The following is a 21,034-nucleotide window of genomic DNA, read 5'->3' as shown; positions in this document are numbered from 1 at the left end:
CTGCTCCATCTGCCCATTCGCCCCTCTGCTCCATCTCCCCCTCGGCTCCTTCTGCCCCTCTGCTCCATCTGCCCCTTTGCCCCATCAGCCCCTCTGCTCCATCTGCCCCTCTGCTCCATATGCCCCTTCGCCCCTCTGCTCCATCTCCCCCTCTGCTCCATCTGCTCTATCTGCCCCATTTGCCCCTCACCCTCATCTGCCCCTCTGCTCCATCTGCCCCCCCTGCCCCATCTGCCCCTCTGCTCCATATGCCCCTTCGCCCCTCTGCTCCATCTCCCCCTCTGCTCCATCTGCTCTATCTGCCCCATTTGCCCCTCACCCTCATCTGCCCCTCTGCTCCATCTGCCCCCCCTGCCCCATCTGCCCCTTTGCCCCATCAGCCCCTCTGCTCCATCTGCCCCTCTGCTCCATCTGCCCCTTTGCCCCTCTGCTCCATCTCCCCCTCTGCTCCATCTGCTCTATCTGCCCCATTTGCCCCTCACCCTCATCTGCCCCTCTGCTCCATCTGCCCCCTCTGCTCCATCTGCCCCCTCTGCTCCATCTGCCCCCTCTACTCCATCTGCCCCCTCTACTCCATCTGCCCCATCTGCATGTATGTATGTGTGTGTGTCTGTGGTGTATATGTGTTTGACTGTGTGGAGTGGGTATGAGAGAGATGCAGGTGTGTGCGCGTGCGTGTGTGGGGGAGGGGGAGAGACATTCAAAAATAACTGCCACTCTGTGTGGGGAAGCCTTTTTATGTGATTTGCACCCTCCGAACAAACGGTCGTAGTTCGGGACCCATTTAACTTATCGCTTCACCGAAGAGATTGTGTGAGAGAGGACCCCTTGCTGATGATTTTGATATATTTTGGTGTGGTTTGACCCTAAAATGACTGATTTATGGCAAGTTAAAAACACACAAAAATCTCAACAAAGCTGATTCTGATTCTCATACATTTATATGGGGGCCAATGGGGCAGTTTTCTGTGTCTGGTGCCAAACAAATGCTCATAACTCTAAAACTAATTCATCAAATGATTAGATATCTCGGCGTGCCAGAGAGGACAAGTTTCTCTCCCATTTAAAATTTAAATGGAGCTTCTAGGTGAACATTTCAGGATTTTACAGCAGTTTATCCAGGAGATTTTTGATGATTTTTCATGACAGCACACTCTAACTGGGGACATTTCTGAACAGGCCGCCATTCACTCCCTATGGGGGTAATGTCCACTTTGAGGACTTGTCCTGAGGACACCGTATGTCCCACATGTCCCAAAAGCACAAGCACACTTCTTCCCAATGAGATCTGCGAACCTGCAAATTTTCAAGGTTCTAGCTCAAAAACTGTGACCTGTGAAAATGACCGAAAATCGGAATGGAAGAAGTACAATATAATACTAGAAAGGCAAAGTTCGTGGAACAAACTTTATGTTGGCTTGACAAAGCAGCTAAAAAGGCTGTTTTGAATGTTGATGACCTAATGTTAAAGGTTGTTTTAATGTTATTAATGTTAAAATGATGTTAAAGGTTGTTTAAATGTTGATAACCTGCTAAATCATGTTAAAGGTTGTTTAAATGTTGATAACCTGCTAAATAATGTTAAAGGTTGTTTACATTTTAACATAAGAAGAAAAGTGTTGTGTTTCAGGGACGGACTGGCATACATTACTACCGGGGATTTCCATGGTCGGCCAATGGGTTAGTGGGCCGCCGGTGGTTTAACTCAGCCCGTGGAGCAGCCATTGCCGCGCACTGCGGCCCCGGCCCGTAGACACGCTGCTGTTTAACGGTGTTATTACCTCCCCGCTCCAGTCAGACAAACCTGCTCAAACAAACCTGCTCAGCGCGGCCGCGGACTGATCCTGTAAACATATGAACGAGTTGGACCGGGCCGCGGACTGGACCAGCTGATGCGGGCTGACGGTATGCAGCCGAGATCAGGAAAAAAAAACCAACTTGTCCCAGAAAATCCGGGCTGGAATACGAAAACATACAGCCGCTGTGTCACTTATTAATACAAGTAGTCACGAACTGGAAAAGGAATTTTCATGTAGACTGTGTTGATGTAAATAACGATTTAGTCTGTATTTTTCTTACTATGATTACTATTACTATAATCATGATGAATGCTTTTTAAATGTTAACACTATGAAATGATGTTAAATGCTGTTGAAATGTTAAATGTGAACCTGCAATATTGCTGACGTGAAGTGAAAATGAATAAAAGGCTGTTTGGATGCTTCATGATTGATAACTTTCTGATTACTATGATTAGGCTACTATTACTACAATCATGATGAATGCTGTTTAAATGTTAACACTACTAAATTATGTTAAATGCTGTTGAAATGTTAAATGTAAACCTGCAGTAATGCAAAAGCCTTGTCCATACTAATGCCACATTTATTATATCTCTCTGTATCCCACGAGTGACAAGTCAAGAGAGAGACGCCAGTTGCACACGGACACTGCTGAGAATCTGCATGATAACGAAGGCTGTTTAAATATTAAAATTGCTGAATTATGTTAAAGGGTGTTTAAATTTTAACACTGTTAAATGATATTTAAATGCTGTTGACAGCTCAGATTGAAACATAAACCTCTGGTACTGCGGAACCCTGAAATATTGTTAAATAAAACAGCTAAAAATAAAGATGATAAATGTGTTTAATATATATTACTTTTTATATTTTTATATTAATAATTTATCATGGTTTATAATCTGCTGATTATTGTGAAATCATGAAAGTCCGACTGAGGCGCACAGGCTTCACTGACAGCGTCTCGATATGGCCCCAATTCGATATGGCCACCATATTTTAAGACACGGATCCAAGAATAAATGGACTGTGTACATTGTAAACTATCGAAAAAAAATAAAGTAGCTAAAAATAAAGATGATAAAGGTGTTTAACATTAATATCTCGATATGCCTATATGCGTTATGTGAGATATGAGGGTGAAGTCTCACAGATACTGGGGAGCGCTGTCTGTGAAGTCTGTGAATTCAGCGCGAATTATCAGCGCTCGTGGAGAGCGCTGAGCGCGAAACTTTCACGCTCGTGAAGACTATCAGCACAGTCAGATCGCCTCAGAGTCTCTCAGGTGTCAGGTGTTAGTGGAAAGCTACTTTTGCAGCTGTGGAAAAGTGAGTAGACATTTTTTATTCATGATAAACTAATAATATTAATAAGAAATAATCTTTTTATTAATGATAAAGTAATAATAATAAGAAGAAATAATATTTTTGTATTTATGATGAAGTCATAATGTCTTATCATGAAAGAAATAATAATGAGGAATAGTTTTCTACAAGAAGGGTCTGTGAAAGACTGGTCTGTATATGTTCTTAAATGAAATTCAATAGCCTACTCTAATTAATTTATATCAAATGTTTATTATTATTATTATACCATTTCGATTAGCCTACTGTGGAGGAAATAATTTTTATAATGTGATTTTCTGGATATCCTTTTCGTTATTCGATCTCTCACTGTTAATGATAGTCCGTGTCTGTGGTAAATAACCAACACTTTCTGACGTTTCAAGCGTTAAACAGAGTTGTGAGAAATCGGGACAGAAATGATAAATGTCACCATATTCAACAATGATTTTATAATCATTTTATTTAACAGTATTTTACCTCAGGAAATTTACCTCAGAAAAGTTACGTTAAACGGCGACAGTGTGTAAATAGCCTGTGTAATAGCTAGATAACGACGCTCGCGACGCTTAGTTTCCTCTCAGCTGTTAGCTAGCTAGCTCAGCTGTTAGCTACCTAGCTAACAGCTGAGAGGAAACTAAGCGTCACGAGCGTCGTTATCCTCGTTACTGTTGCTAACCATTCTTAGACGGACGCTTTTATTCATAGCAACAACTCAAACATTCAGTGCGAACTCACAAATAAGAGTCCCTTTTAGCCAAGCTTAAAATATCTTGTTTAATATTGTGATTACAGTAATGCTGTTTCTTCTGGTTTGTGGTACAGTGATCCGTTTCTTCAGGCTGAATTTGTTTTATTTTTCTTGATCTTTTAGCATGTTCTCCAAGCCAACCCCCTACAACAGACCTGCACCAATAAAGGTGAAGTGTCTTAGGAAACATACCTCCGAGAGGGCTGAACAATATGAATTGGTGGACGGCGTGGTAAAAATTAAGTCTGCAAAGACAACGGCAACGTGTGCCCTGGCTGATGGCGAGACATTTTATCTTGCACACTTAAAAAATGATGATTGTGGAAGAATAAACGAGAATCAGACATATTACATAAAGGGCTATAATATTTCGGATCGGTATGGAAAGCCCAAAATTTTTTTTACACCCACCACTGTGGTGTACAGTACAAATGACATCACAATTTCACAAGATATAGAAACACAATGCCACCACGCGGTGTGCCCTCCCTCCCCAACCTACGAAAAAGGAATCAGTGCAGAATATTGCACAATATCAGGCAGAGTGGCCAGTGTGAGTATTAATTATTTAAATTTTGTTCTGGTTAAATCTATGCTATGACCTGTTCTGGTTTTGTTCTGGTTAAATCTATGCTATGTTATAAGTGATACATTGAATCTTAATCTTAACCAGTCATGCCTTTTATTTTACTTATAAAACAGATATTATCTGTTTTGTTTCTGTTTCATTTTAGTTGACAACTACAAAACTGCAAACCACCAAGGACGGAGATGTCCCTATTCAAGAACTGCAGCTGACTTCGGGGAGGGCCCAATATACAGTGTGTCTATGGAGAGAGGTAGCACTGACAAAAATCGACCTCGCGACAAATCTGACAATAAGCCATCTGAGGCTTAAACGAAACAACCAAGATGTGGCTTTCAACTCCACAACGTTCACTACTGTCAAGGTAAATCGAAATGTCTTTGGAAACACCCCATCTGTCACCATACCTTAGCCATCTTCTAACGCTTCAGAATTCCTCTATGACCACATGTCATAATGTAATATCCTAATATGTCATATGCCATGTTATTCACAGAAATCTGAGACGACTGTGTCATTAGAGGTAGAAGTCGTGGGCATCTGCCCCACTCCTACTGGAGTGAAGATCCTCACGGAGAGCATGGAGGAGTTAATAATTCCTCCAAGTGTCTGGAGTGGAGACACTGACTCGTTGATTCTACAGCTACCATTCAAAATGAGCATTGCACAGGGCGAAGGGGGGTTAATTTCTGCTGTTGACTGCCCTTTATTTTCAGAGTCCTAGGTATCATTATTATTTTGTTGTTGTTGTTGTTGTTGTTGTTGTTGTTGTTGTTGTTCTTCTTCTTCTTCTTCTTCTTCTTCTCTGATAATTGAAAATTATATACAAATATATTTGATTTGATTTGACAATTGATTTGATAATTAAAGTGAATTCTGCCCAATTCATGTTTGTGAGTTGTGAAGTAGAAAAGGTGAGAATATTCTTGAAAATGTGACATTAAAATTGTTCACTTTGAAGAATAAACTACAATTAAATAAGACATATACTAGCTTGGTAGCTCAGATAGCCACCTGAGCAAATTCTAACCAAAAAATAGCAGATATTTAAAGATATTTAGGCATGTGTTCAACAGTTGAACACATGCTTAAATATCTTTAAATATCTGCTATTTTTTGGTTAGAATTTGCTCAGGTGGCTATCTTAGCTCTCTCTATATAGTGACGAGACAAGTTAAGATTCAACACTACAACACACCTCTAATGAACACAGTGACCACAAAATGTCACAACTTCTAATCTCATCAGGTAAACCATCAGGTAAACCTACCATCAGGAAGATATCCCAGAATGCTCAAATATTGACAACTTCTTATATATACACACATATATATACATATATGTAAACAAATATACAAATATAAAAGATATAAATTGTCTGAGGTGGACATTCCTGATTCAGAAAGTAAAACTCCTTCCCATGATTTTACTCAAGCTTGATGGATTTTCTAATTAGTGCAAGCCAGGTAAAATTTGTGGAATCAACACTTGCACAATCCAGGAAGCCTGAGCAAAATCTTGGTAAGGACTTTTACTTTCTGAACCTGAATGTCCACCCCTATAAATTGTATAATATAATATAATATAATATAATATAATATAATATAATATAATATAATTATTTTAAATAAAAACACACTGGCTATACAGAAGATCACCTTTGACCACATGACTCGTTTTTATGCTGATAAACGAGGTCGGAATTGGGCACAACACCGGCTGAAACCCAAATCTGTCGCACGTGAATTGCTACAGGCACCATTCAGAAACAGATCCGTTTGTATTAAGTTCAGTAGATGTATGCGGCGTTTAGCCTATATATATATAATTAATATTTATACAATATTAATTTATTGTAAATTTAACCCCTTAACTCATGTTGTTGCAAAAACGCGACTAACCGTTTGATTCAATCAATCAACCAAGATAGCGCCTGCATTCCCCCAATGACTGTTAGTGCATATTCGTTACGAACCTAGGAACCTTTGACAAGCACTTGTTTCTAGTGGGATCACAAATTGGCGGACTTATTTCCGGTTTACGCACAAGTATTACTCTGCTACGCTTAGCTATCGATAGGAGGCTGAAAAATCGGATCCTGTGGTGTTTATAAGGGAAGTTGTGCTAAGAAAAAAATTATTATTGCTTATTGTGGTCTTATACAATCAACATAAAGATGTGAAATATTTGTGACAAGTGTTTTTGAAGTTATTATAATATTTCGCTTTGTCGCATATATGCTACAGCAGGCCATAAGGCTAACCGCTAACTAGCGGTATATAGAGAAACGCTTTTCGGGTATACCCGGTATAGATCAGATTTAGACCAGGTCCATAACTGGTCCAGATCTGGTTTAGACTTCGTTTAGACTTGCTGGTTTAGAATTACTATTTTCTTTTATCTAGAGCATAATGAATACTTCCACGTTTTATGGAAAATGTGACGTTCACTTATGCCTGAGTAAGACAAAAAACTGCTTACATGCATTCCATGAGTAAGAAAGACAAAGACATTGTTACATAGTTTGTTTACATTGTTTTGGGTGGGTGTGTGTGTGTGGTGTAGGTGTATGGTTGTCAGCCCCTGTTCCATGAAGTTACTTTGAGTCAACATTGTTATAGTTACTGTGAATAAATAAAACATTGTTTTTTCAATGTTATATTACTCTGTTATTGTTATCTTAGTATGGACCATTATGCCCACTGTAGCAAAACATACCAAATTTACCACAAATAGACCATATTGCCTGTTGTTGCAAAATTGCAACATACCAAAATTTCTATTTATTTTTTTGTGCAAAAGTGAAATTAATAATCTCAACAATATTTACCATCTACTTAAAGGCAAAACACACATGAAACATTTTTTCATATACAGCTACATAAATTCAGGCTTTAAGGGGATAATGTGCTACTCTCCAGCGGGCGAAGGTGGAAAAATAAGCGCGCGCGCAAACGCTGGTCATGACGGAGACATAAGCGCGAGACCTTCATCCGCTTTTCCCTCGGCTGTGTTTTACCGTAAGTACCATTCAGCCTTCCTTAAAAACGGTAAACACATTGATAAATTGTAATTTGACACACCGAAATGTTTAAAATACACATTCGTTGTCAGTTGTTAACGAACAACGTTATTTGTTAGTTAGTTATTTGCTTAACTAAGGCAAGGCCGATGGTTAAATGTGTGCGGTAGCCAGTTAGCCGTTGGCTAACGTTTTGGACCGCTAGATACCAGGTTTGTTTACTAGCATATGAACACAGATACCACATAGCTAACCTGGCTACTCTACATCGATAACTACCATTGTACGTGTACATCGTCAGGCTTTGAAATTTACGTGAATATTTTAGATATAAATGATAAAATGTTCCTTGCGCTGGAAGGCCTGCTAGCTGACGTTTAGTCTATTTCATCTTGGCTAACCTAGCCAAGCTAGCTAGCTCACAAAACTAGTGCACGATAGATAGCCAGCTTTGATAGTTAGCTATAGCCAAGTTTTTTAAGGCCTGCTAGCTGACGTTTAGTCTATGTCATCTTGGCTAATCTAGCTAGCTAACATACGAGACATAGCCAGCTTTGCTAGTTAGCTAGCTATGGCCAAGTGTTTTATAATGATGTAAAGAACAACCTTTCGCGAACAACCAATAAATGCTGGAGCTAGCTACTTTTTTGGCCATTATATATTCTTATGTATTTGTATCGCTATATTGAGTTGCTGGCTGATATTTGTGTCATTATATGACTGACCAAAAGCACCAAGATAGCTGGTTTGGTAGCTAGCTAGCTATTACCGTTAGCTAGGGGGTTTCTGTAATTCGGGCCTATGTGTAACAATCAAACAAAGCATTTTAGTGAGTTGTTCATCTTTTTTAACACTTAATTCATTATTTAAACCATGTTTAAATTCCTGAGAAATCTTGTTCATTTAGCTATCTGGTTACCTGATATGTGTTTATATTACAAACATGTAGGTGCACCCTTGTATCTTGTATATTACACTTTTATAAGCTTCACATATTAAGATAATGTTGTTTTTCTCTTTCCCCAAGTTGGCAGAAAACCATCGTATAACGTAAGCTGAAGCTAAATGTTATAGCTATATAACTTGTATGATATTGTAGCCTGTTAAAATTTGGCAAAATATTTGACCCTGCTTGTTGTGTTGCACTGTACTTTGCAGGTTTTAAAGCTACAAATACTGACAGTTTGTGTAAGTACATGTTGATACTAATTCATACATGTAATTGACAAGTAGGCCTAATGATGTAGTAACCTTAATAAGATGTGATGAAAATAAATGTGTTTCTATTCTTGTGCTTCCTTACAGGTTCTTTACACACATCATTAATCTGCAGTCTATGTAAGTTCAGTAATAAGGAATTGAATTATTGGTGTCAATGAAAGCACTAGGCAGCTCACTTGATTTTTGAACAATTGTTTAGAATTCACTAAATCAGTCATGTGTTAAATCTCAAAATAATTAGTGTCACAGTTGAAAGGTTTGTTTGAAAGATGCAGACCTTTTTCACATATTTAAATGTTTCTCTTCTCTATTTGCATATCCATATGTCTACATCAAGCTATTCGACGTGAGTAGAAAGCTATTAAAACTGCCATTTCTGCATACATGGTGTGGTTCACAGCTTACAAAACTTGTCCATTCTGTAGCAATGTACATTTTTCTGAATGCTTTTGTAATTCAAAATTGGAGTGTACAAATATGAGTGTGATGGCTGTGTTGGGCATGATTTGTTATGGTAGACACCATTGGATGCTGTCTTGTTATAGTAAAAAAAATGGGCCAGTGAGTTAAGAACATTTTATTAACATAATTATGGCATTTTGGCCAATTTCCAAGTTCCACACTGGACAGGACTTTAGCCTAACAGCATTATTGACACATACCTATGTATTAACATTATCTATTAGAAAGAGACCACAAAGCATTTCTGTAAGGTCCTCTGGAGAAGAGCACCTGCCAAATTGTGAAAATGTTCACTAATGTGCACTTGTATGTTTCTATAGGTTCAGCTCAGCTCACCTAACCCCAGAGTAAGTTAAAGAATTTAATATAAGGCCTTTGTTTTCTCTTAAATACTGCACACATGCATATCATAAAACTGCCATTATTTTATACCACCTAAATGTACATGTACATAAGGCATTATACTCAGTGTTTGGCTAATGGACCAAATGTGACCAGTCTGAATGTAGATTGTACAAGTTTCACTTATGCATTTCTCTCTCTCTCTCTCGTGATTTTGGCAGGGTGACCTCACTGTGGTCCTCACTGTGTAGGTTCCTCTGGCTTGTGAAAGTAAGGGTTTTTAAAGGTTCAACATTAACATTTGTAATGAAATGTAAGAGCCATAACATCATACATCACATGAAGAGGAAATGCAAGCAAGCAAGCATCCTGTGTTCATACTGAAATCACCCAATACTATATATCCTGTGAATCTAAGCGTCTGATTGTGAAGTAGTACAATTGAATTCACAATTTGCTGCATTTAGGCTTTGTTTATATTGCACCTTTCATACACACTGGCAATTCAAAGTGCTTCACACAAGAAAATAAATTTTGTATGAAACGGCATAATCAGGATTAAGTTCTCCAACATGATGTTACAATAATATTGAACTTTTACAATAATAATGTATTGTTAAAACACTGAACAGTTCTACATGCATGAAGATTGATTCTTTTTTTTTGTCTTTACAGGTCCTGATCTGAAGAATTTTCTGCTCTGTCTCTTTTTCTATTAAAACCCATCTCTTGTCCCCGTCCCAATATTTTATCTTCTCTTGTCCCCCGTCCCAACATTTTAACATCTTTTCTTGCTGCGTCTTTTGGCTTGCCCTTGCAAGTAAAACGTTTCTACTCTGTCTGTCTTCCTGTTAGATCCAACTCTTGTCCCCGTCCCAATATTTTCTCTTCTCTTGTCCCCCGTCCCAATATTTTAACATCTTTTCTTGCTGCGTCTTTTGGCTTGCCCTTGCAAGTACAACGGTCAAAACGGTCAAAACGGTCAAAACGATCAAAACGATACCCTATAAAACGATACCCAAAACGATACCCAAACAAAACGATACCCAAAACGATACCCAAACAAAACGAGCCGGAAGGCAACTGTGTTCATTTGTTTCAGACCATATTCCTAGCTGAGTGGACCATCATCGCTGACTGCTGTTGAAGACACGCATCAGACACTCATCACACACATAATTATTCTGTTATCTCAGTGAAGGAGTAGTGTACTATATATCTCACTACAGTTAAATTGTTTTGTAAATCACAGAAGTGCATTTTAAAAGAAGTAGACCACATACTGTTTGATGTTAGTACATATATAGTTTTTTGTGTGTTTTATATACCTTGCCATTTTCTTGTTGCTTTGTGTTGAATTGATTTGTTTCAGACAACCAACAGTAAGCAGCAGGACCATCTTTGCCTTCTGCAGACACACATTGAGAATTGTCAATACCTTTTAAAAAATTGTAATAGTATTATTGTGATTTGATTATTTTGAATACAGTAAACGTTTTAAAAACAACCTTTTGGAATAATATTGTTTTGGCACTGTTCCATATATACTGTTTGAAATCTGTTAAACCATGCCGAGAAAAAGCAAGAAGTCTGTTGCTGCTAAACGACGCGAGGCACTGAAAGTGGAGAGCGAAAGCACTAACCAGGTAGCAAACACTGTTGCTAATAGATATGTTGAGTCAGTTCAGGCATCGCACTGTCAAAATGACCAGAGATACAGGGAATTCTCGCGTGGTACACAGTGTACGTGCAACGCTCTGACATTTCTTGCTATGCACAATGAAGTTAACGAGTTGAACTCTATGGGTCTTGACAACGTTTTAACGAGAGGAGATGCTTTATATACTACTGTGAAACGGACATTGCTGAATGAAGGAAGGTTTGTGAGTAACTATTTAACTTCTGACGAGTTACCAACGACAGTCGACACCGATCTGCAATGTTACGACCTTATTAAACACCCACAAACGTATGGTTTCTTGAAAGACGATGCGCCACAAGGAATGGACGAGTTTATGAACCTAGAGAGCGCTCTCGCTTGTCTTGAAGGTAACGTAACTGACGCGCTTCTGATGGTTGGAAACACGTGCATTGCAGTATTCAGAGATCGCGAAGGGAGATTTGGGTTTTTCGATTCTCACAGCAGAACACCTGACGGATTACGGCCTGATGATGAGAACACGGGTATCGCCGTGATGCTTACTTTTGCGAACTTGACAGATTTGACCGAAAGGTTGCTACTGCTGTATCAGGGTTGCCTTGAGTTGCGGGACAATCAGCAATACGAACTTCTGCCCGTGTCTTTTGTGATGACAGGTAGTACTCAACACGACGAACTCCCTTGTGAACTTCAAACGGTAAACGTGCAACCTAGTCTTATTAGCCAGCATGACAAAAAAACCTTTACCAAGTTAAACAAAGCACGCAGAAGAAAAAAATGTATACAAAAGATGAAAGAACGCGCATGCTCGCAAACAAGTGGGAAACGTGTTAAGTTGAAGGTTAAATACGCAGACAACACTCAGTTCAAGGACAAGATGAAACAACGCAGTCGAAATAACTACCTTAAAAATGTAAATTACAGACTTGCCAAGCAACGAGCATTAAGGGTTAATTACATGCTAAACACTACTTACAAAGCTAAGAAGAGACGCTACATCACCACGAACTACCAACATAATGCAGCGTTCAGAGAGAAGCAAAAAAAATACGTTATCAGCAGTTACAAACACAACTCCGTGTACAGAGAGAGACAGAAACAATATGTCATCAGTAATTACAAAAACAACGCTGTGTACAGAGAGAAGCACAAACAGCACATAACTGATAAATATTCAAAAGATCCGATTTTCAGGCAAAAGCGAAAACAATATTTTAATACATTATATCAGACTGATGTATTTTTTAGGTCCCATCACAGAGAACAGTGCTTACTTCGGTCAGTGAACAGAGAGTCAAAACTAAAGACACTACACAAGATACGTTGTGCACAGCATATACAGAGAAAATACAGACTAAATCGTTATTTACACCAACACAGTCTACATGAAAATATCAATCAGTGTTTCTCTGACATCCATAATCCACAACAGTTGACCGCATTAAGTCAATTTAAAGAGAAAGCAAAAGATGGGCCATGCTATGTTTGCACTGTCTGTCACAGAGCACTGTTTTCTAACCAGGTTCGTGTGTGTGAACACAGAAACTATCAGAAGAATCCTACAGTTGCTTCAGTTTGCTTGACTGGCAAATATGTTCACATCTGTTCCTCTGACTGTCCAAATAACTGTGTGACTGAAGAAAGGAAAGGAGAATGGATCTGCCACTGTTGTCATGAAAATTTATCAAAGGGAAAGATGCCTGCCATTGCTGCTGTTAATAAACTTGAACTTACACCAGTTCCACCAGAACTCTGTGATTTGAATATACTTGAAAGGCATGTTATAGCCAAATACGTGTGTTTTGCCAAGGTCATCAGTCTTCCCAAAGGTCAACAGAGAGCCATCAAGGGTGCTGTTGTGTCAGTTCCTTCAGATGTTGAAACAACAGTAAATGTTTTACCCAGACCAAGAAGTGAATCACAGTTGCTTACAGTGAAACTCAAGAGACGGTTGTGTTATTCAGGTCATTATCAGTTCCAGACAATATCTATGCACAAAGTCTTGTCTGCGTTATGTAAACTGAAAGAAATACATTCTGAATATACAGACATTGTTCTCAACCCTGTACAGGAAGATGATTTATTTAATGATGTTACAGACGTCACAGATGAAAGTGCTCCAGAACAGGAAATGGATATTGACAACAATACTGAGAGTGAGAACACACCACAGCAGAACCCTGAGAGTATGCAGCCTGATGCAGATAATGAGAATCAGAGCACTGATCAGCACACAGGTCTAGCGTTAGACACATGTCTTCAGCCACCAGATCTTGGTCATCATCTGTTATCCTTCAATGATGGGATATTCTGTATTGCTCCAGCAGAGAGAAACAATCCAGTCAGTATGTTTAAAGTCCCTAAGCTCGAGGCAATGGCTTTCCCAGTACAGTTTCCTTGTGGTAAAAATACATTTGATGAACCACACAGACAGGTTGCTCTCTCACCTAGCAGATACTTCAATGCAAGATTATTCTCTGCTGATAATCGCTTTGCGATGGACACAAACTACATTTTCTTTGCACAGTTTGTAACTGAAATGCATCTAGCCTCTTCAAGTATGTCCATTCAACTGCGAAAAGCAAAAACCAGGACACGTGATGGACGTAAAATCAACAGTTCGCTTTTACGAGACAAAGTTGAATTAGATAAACTTATAAAAAATAACGAGGGCACCAGATTCATGCAGCCACTGAGAGGGACACCTGCTTACTGGCAAAAAACACTCCGAGATCTGTTTGCTATGCTCAGACAGCTGGGAACTCCCACATTTTTCTGTACATTTAGTGCAGCGGAGATGAGATGGCCAGAGGTAATCACAGCAATTAAAGCACAACAAGGTCAAACTGTGGACTTCTCAGCTTTGGATTGGTCACAGAAGTGTGAGATTCTACGTAGCAATCCAGTTACTGCCATGAGAATGTTTGAGAAACGTGTAGAAGGGCTCATGAACCTGATTCTGTCTCCTGCACAGCCCATTGGTGAGGTGGTTGACTATTTTTACAGTGTAGAATTTCAACAGCGAGGTTCTCCACACATTCACTGCCTGTTTTGGGTGAAAGATGCACCAGAATTTGAAGATGACCCAGATCAAGTTGTATGTGATTTCATTGACAAATACATATCGTGCAAGTTGCCAGACACAAACACAGACCGAGAGCTGAACACAATAGTAACAGAAGTACAGACACACAGCAGAAATCACTCTAAATCATGCAAAAAGAATAATAAGCACTGCAGGTTTGGATTTCCTAAACCACCCATGCCAACAACAATGATTACACGCCCCAGACCACCACCCCTTGACACAGACTCTGATGAGGAAAATACAGAAATAGATGAACAAGCACAGGCTAAAGTAAATCTACAGACTGTGTGGGATCTGTTGAATGACAAAAATCAACAATTTGAAAGCATCACAGAACTGCTTGAAAAGGTCAATATGTCTTACCAGGATTACAAGAGAAGTGTCGAGTCTCTTTCTACATCCAGTCAGATCATAATGGAACGAGCACCAAAAGACTGCTGGGTAAATGGCTACAATCCTCTGCTGTTAAGAGCCTGGAACGCCAACATGGACATCCAGTTCATACTGAATCCATATACCTGTATAATGTATATACTGTCATACATTTCAAAAGCCGAACATGAAATGAGCGATTATCTAAAGCAAGTCATGAGAGATTCATGTGACAGCTCATCTGAAAGGGAAACCATGAAACAGATCATGCATGCCTACGCCAAAAACAGAGAGGTCAGTGCCCAGGAAGCAGTCGCACGCACTTGCAGTTTAAAACTCAAATCATCATCCCGTGCTGTCATTTTCATACCCACAGACGACAATGCTGTGCGCATGAGCCTACCTATGAAGTACTTAGAGAACAAAGATCCTGATGATGAGAACGTGTGGATGACAGGATTAACAGAAAAGTACATGGCCAGGCCAAAAACACCAGTGTTTGAGAATATGTGCATGGCAGAATTTGCAAGTGAATACCGAATTGTTTATACAGAACAGAAAAAGGGTAAAAATGTCTTCCCTTTGCAAAACAACATGGGGCACATAAAGAAGCGCACCAGAGGTAAACCTGCTGTCATTCGCTTTGCTCGTTTCTCACCACAAAAAGATCCTGAGAAATACTGTGGAACGCTGCTGAAACTCTACCTGCCCCACCGCAGAATCACACAGCTTACGTCTGCTCAGTTCCACAATTATGAGTCCTTCTACATCTATGCCTCTGTAAAGCTGCCAGGTACAGATACTCTTCAACGTGTTTTTACCATTGTACATGAAAACAAAGAAAAGTATGAAAAGCACAGTGACGCTATTGAACAAGCAATCGAGGACTTTGAACAGAACGGTCCCATTGAAGATGCCTGGACTACTTTGGCTCCAGCAAATGAACTGATTCGTTTGGAATGCATTCTAGAGCAAGAGCCAGTAAATCCCAATGATGCGAATGAACAAGATGACGTTCCAGATTATGTTGCATCTAGATCTGAGAACACCACTGCAATGCCTGTAATGGAAGGACCACAGTTGAGCCATGCAGAGATTAAAAAAATGTACCAGAGCTTGAATGAGACACAAGCAGCTGTGTTCTACACTGTGCGTGACTGGTGCAAAAGAAAAGTCCTTAATGAAAACCCAGAGCAGTTTCTTTATTACATCGCAGGAACAGCAGGAACAGGAAAGAGCCACCTTATTAAATCTGTGTATGTAGAGGCTACAAAAATACTACACAAACTTCCATGTGTACGTGAGGAAACCGACATTTCAAAACCTACAGTTCTGTTGTCAGCTTTTACTGGTTGTGCTAGTCATAACATTAATGGAAAAACACTCCACTCACTTTTTAAACTCCCACGAAGCTTGAAGCCTCCATATCAAGGACTTGGGAACAGTCTGGATGAAATCAGGGCAAACTTTTCAAATGTGCAAATTATAATCATCGACGAAATATCAATGGTGTCAAAGCCGTTATTTGCTTACATTAACTGGAGACTCCAGCAGATTAGAGGGAACAACAAACCCTTTGGCAACGTTTCTATTATGGCTGTTGGTGACTTCCAGCAATTACCACCGCTTGGAAAGGCAAAGTCCCTGTGTGTGTATGAGGACCATGTGCTGGACTTTTGGAGAGATCATTTTAAAATGGTGACACTGACAGAAATCATGCGTCAGAAAGATGACCTTGCATATGCTGAGCTTCTTAACAGACTCAGAGTGAAACGGAAACACGACGCACTGTCCGCTGCTGACCGATCTATGCTGGAACAAGTCATTAAATCCCCTGAAGACTGCCCCTCTGATGCATTACACATATTTGCTACTAATAAAGAGGTTGATGATTATAATTCAGCTGTCATATCATCACGCTTTCAAAATATTACAAATATAGATGCAGAGGATTATAAAAAAGACCCACGCACAGGCCAGATGCAGAAGCAAGGTGTTCCTTTCAAAGGAGAAAAAGGTGATCTTGTTGACACACTACAGCTGGCAACTGATGCCCGAGTAATGCTTACCAGAAATATTGATGTGGAAGATGGACTGGTCAATGGCTCATTTGGCAAAGTGGTAAAAATAGTCGCACACATTCGTAAAGATGTTCCAGTTGTGCATATGATTGGTCTTAAGCTGGATAATGTTGATGCAGGACAGAAACACCGCAACAAGGTGCCTGGAGGTGATGACAGTGTAGTTTACATTGAGAGAGTAGAGGAAAATCTGAAGAAAAAGGGAACTGTTCGACGGCAATTTCCTTTAAAGTTGGCCTTTGCATGCACCACTCATAAAGTGCAAGGAATGACAACTCTGTGTGCTGTTGTATCACTAAAGAAGATTTTTGAACCAGGTATGTCATATGTTGCACTCAGCAGAACCACATCACTCAGTGGACTACACATCACTGACTTTGATGAAAGGAAGATTTACTGTGACACTGAAATCAGTGCCTCATTGGAGAATATGCCCAAACTTGATTTAAGTGCTATTCAGCCACTTTTGCACTTAGTAAAAAAACCTCATTTGAACTCTGGTCTTAAAATTGTACATCATAACACAGAAGGCCTTCAAACTCATATTGAGGATATCAAAAGCCATCATGAGCTCCTCTTATCTGATGTTTTGTGTCTTACTGAGACGCATATGACTGGTTCTGTTTTTCCTGATTCTCTGCAGTTGAATGGCTACAAAATATACAAGCGGAACAGACATGCGGCCTACACTAACTACACACATCTGTCCAACAGGAGTGGTGGTGGAGTTGCCATGTATGTGAAAGACAATATCAAAGCTCATGCTATTCAGTATATACAGAATGTAACTGATCTGGAGTTTGTGGTTTTAAAAGTAGAGGCCCCAAAACAAGCTCTTATTGCAGTTATTTACAGACCACCAGACTACAGGTTGACAGAGTTCTTACCAAACCTAGATGCCCTTTTGACCTCAATCGACATCATGGACTACAGACCTGTTGTGGTGTGTGGAGACTTTAATGAAGATCAGCTGTCATTTGCAAATAAGCCCATTTTTAATTTGTTTCAGTCAAAAGGATACACACAGCTGATAACCAGTGCAACAACAGAGAAGACTACACTTCTGGACCCTGTGTTTATTTCTAACCCTCACACTAGTGTTGCAGCAGGACTTCTGAACACATACTACAGCTACCACAATCCTGTTTATTGTGTTTTGTAAGATAGGAAAATCAGTACGTGACACAGCCATTTCCAGAACAACATTGCCCAGTAACCTCAACCCTGAAGATCCACATCACCTGATTATTGACTCAGTTTGTTGCAATCTATTGCCAATCTCTTAATTTTGTGAATCATGATTTTCTCTTGAAATAGCAGTTCTATTTATAATTTTTGTCTACAGTTAACTTATCTAGTATTGCACCTTGACCTCCGAGTTTGCCCCTTTGGATTTTGTCTGCTCTCCTGTGTTCTTTTCAGGTATTTTGACCCTGTGCCTGTTTTTGCATAGTTGTTTCTTCATGTTACATTATGATTTATTTGATAGGAAAATCAGTACGTGACACAGCCGTTTCCAGAACAACATTGCCCAGCAACCTCAACCCTGAAGATCCACATCACCTGATTATTGACTCAGTTTGTTGCAATCTATTGCCAATCTCTTAATTTTGTGAATCCTGATTTTCTCTTGAAATAGCAGTTCTATTTATAATTTTTGTCTACAGTTAACTTATCTAGTATTGCACCTTGACCTCCGAGTTTGCCCCTTTGGATTTTGTCTGCTCTTCTGTGTGCTTTTCTGGTATTTTGACCCTGTGCCTATTTTTGCATACTTGTTTCTCCATGTTACATTACGATTTATTTGTTACAGAATGCAGCCTCCTCACAAGATGCCCTATTCCAGTGGATTCCCGTAGCAGAGACAGTAGTCATGTAGATGTCAGCGTATGTTTAATTGTCCTTTGTTCAGTATCCATATATGACATCAATATATGTGTTAATTTGTCCTTTGTTCAGTGTCCATTTATGCAGTGCCGGCCCTAGGCATACTCAAATTATGCAGCCACTTAGAGCCCCTTTGCCAATAGGCAGCTCCCAAAAGCACCAAGATTATGTAGCATTTGGTGCTGAGGTGGTGGTATGGGGGGCCCAAAATTAAATTCTGCATAGGGCCCCATGGAATCTTGGGCAGGCCCTGCATAAATGACATCAATGTATGTGTTTAATTGTCCTTTGTTCAGTGTCCATATATGACATCAATATGTGTGTTAATTTGTCCTTTGTTCAGTGTCCATTTATGCAGAGCCGGCCCTAGGCATACTCAAATTACGTGGCCACTTAGAGCCCCCTTGCCAATAGGCCACTCCCAAGAGCACCAAGATGATGTAGCATTTGGTGCTGAGGTGGTGGTATGGGGGGCCCAAAATTAAATTCTGCATAGGGCCCCATGGAAGCTTGGGCCGGCCCTGCATAAATGACATCAATGTATGTGTTTAATTGTCCTTTGTTTAGTGTCCATATATGACTTTAAAATATGTGTTTAATTGTTCTTTGTTTAGTGTTCATATATGACATCAAGGTATGTGTTTAATTTTTCTTTGTTTAGTGTCCATATATGACATGAAAATACTTGTTTAATTGACCTTTGTTTAATGTCCATATATTACATCTATAAATGTATTTAATTTGCCTTTGTTTTGTGTCCATATCTAACATCAATATATGTGTTTAATTGTCCTTTGTTTTGTGTCCATATATGACATCAATATATGTGTTTAATTGTCATTTGTTTTGTGTCCATATATGACATCAACAGATGTGTTTAATTGTCCTTTATTTTGTGTCCATATATGACATGAAAATACCTGTTTAATTGACCTTTGTTTAATGTTCATATATTACATCAATAGATGTGTTTATTTGTCCTTTGTATAGTGTCCATATATGACATCAATGTATGTTTCATTGTCCTTTGTTTTGTGTCCATATATGACATCAACAGATGTGTTTAATAGTCCTTTATTTTGTGTCCTTATATGACGTCAACAGATGTACTTAGTTCTCATTTGTTTTGTGTCCTTATATGACATCAATAGATGTGTTTAATTGCCCTTTGTTTTTTGTTGTTTTTCAGGAGGTGGGCATTATGCTTCAGTTAGCTCATTACCTGAGGGTGGTTACAGCCTTATGTATGCCTTTAAATTAACCCCTCCTTATGTTATAACTGCTGTTGGTCATTTTTCATTTATGCTACATTTTATGTCCTTTTCTGCACTGAAACTGCAGTTTCAGTTCAGCTACCAGGAAGGGGGTGGGGTGGGGGGAGCGTGGTTGTCCAATGGTTGGCTTGGTCAGTGTGCAGGCCTGTACAGTTTGTCCTGTCACTTTGTGTGCACTGTTTGCATGTGTGTCTGTGTGCTGGCACAGGACCTGGCAAGGCCCGTCAAAACAGCGAGGGATGTTTTCTTCACTACCACAGTGATACCACAGACTTATGCCCACCCAACAGAGCCCTGACAGTGGCACATATTCTCTGGTCAAGCACTCAATCAATGGGACCCAAGGGAAGGTTCCATAAGGACTCTGGAGCATGGCCCCAGCAGCGCACACTGGGATTACAGACAATGTGGGTAAACAGGCCCTGTTGGTGGGAAACAGATACAGAGACAGAGAGAAGCCCCAACCTTCAACACATATTGGAACGCTGTCTATGACCTCTGCTGGACTATTGACACTGTTGTCGACCATGACAAAAAAAAAAAAAACACTATGGAAGAACAGCGAGAACTGGCTTCTCTACTACCACAGTGAGGCGGAGGCTTACGCCCACCCAGCAGAGCCCTGACAGTGGCAGAGATTCTCTGGTCAAGCACTCAAGCAATGGGACCCAAGGGAAGGTTCCATAAGGACTCAGTAGCGCGGCCCCAGCAGTGTTCACTGGGATTACAGACAATGTGGGTAAACAGGCCGTGTTTGTGGGAGACAGATGCACACAGTGCACACAAAGTGATGGGACAAACTGTACAGGCCTGCCCACTGACCAGGTCAACCATTGGACAACCATGTGCGTATTAGGATACCGTCTATGACCCTGCTGAACTAAAGACCCTGTTGTTGACCATGACATATTTTACAAAGATTATTTAACTGTTTGGTTGATTCATTATTTTTACTTACTTTCATTGTCATAAAACTGTTAAATGATGTTAATTGCTGTTAAATATAAACTTAAAATAATGCTGAAGTCAGCTGAAAATGAATAAAAGGCTGTTTGGATGTTTCATGATTGATAACCGGCTGATTACTATTACTATAATCATGATGAATGCTGTTTAAATGTTAACACTATTAAATGATGTTGA

General features: G+C 39.6%; 1 long non-coding RNA gene across 1 annotated transcript; it reads left to right on the top strand.

The window, feature by feature from the left end:
• The first annotated feature begins 9,501 nt into the window (after positions 1-9,501).
• On the top strand, positions 9,502-11,028 carry LOC143508709 (uncharacterized). Its single transcript, XR_013129425.1, has 3 exons — positions 9,502-9,534; positions 9,751-9,799; positions 10,205-11,028. It is a non-coding gene; the product is annotated as an uncharacterized LOC143508709 (long non-coding RNA).
• The last annotated feature ends 10,006 nt before the right edge of the window (positions 11,029-21,034 follow it).

The sequence above is a fragment of the Brachyhypopomus gauderio genome, chromosome 2 (assembly GCF_052324685.1).
Source record: "Brachyhypopomus gauderio isolate BG-103 chromosome 2, BGAUD_0.2, whole genome shotgun sequence".
NCBI lineage: Eukaryota > Metazoa > Chordata > Actinopteri > Gymnotiformes > Hypopomidae > Brachyhypopomus > Brachyhypopomus gauderio.
The sequence above is the reverse complement of the archived record's forward strand: the minus strand, read 5'-3'. Positions and strand labels throughout refer to the sequence as shown.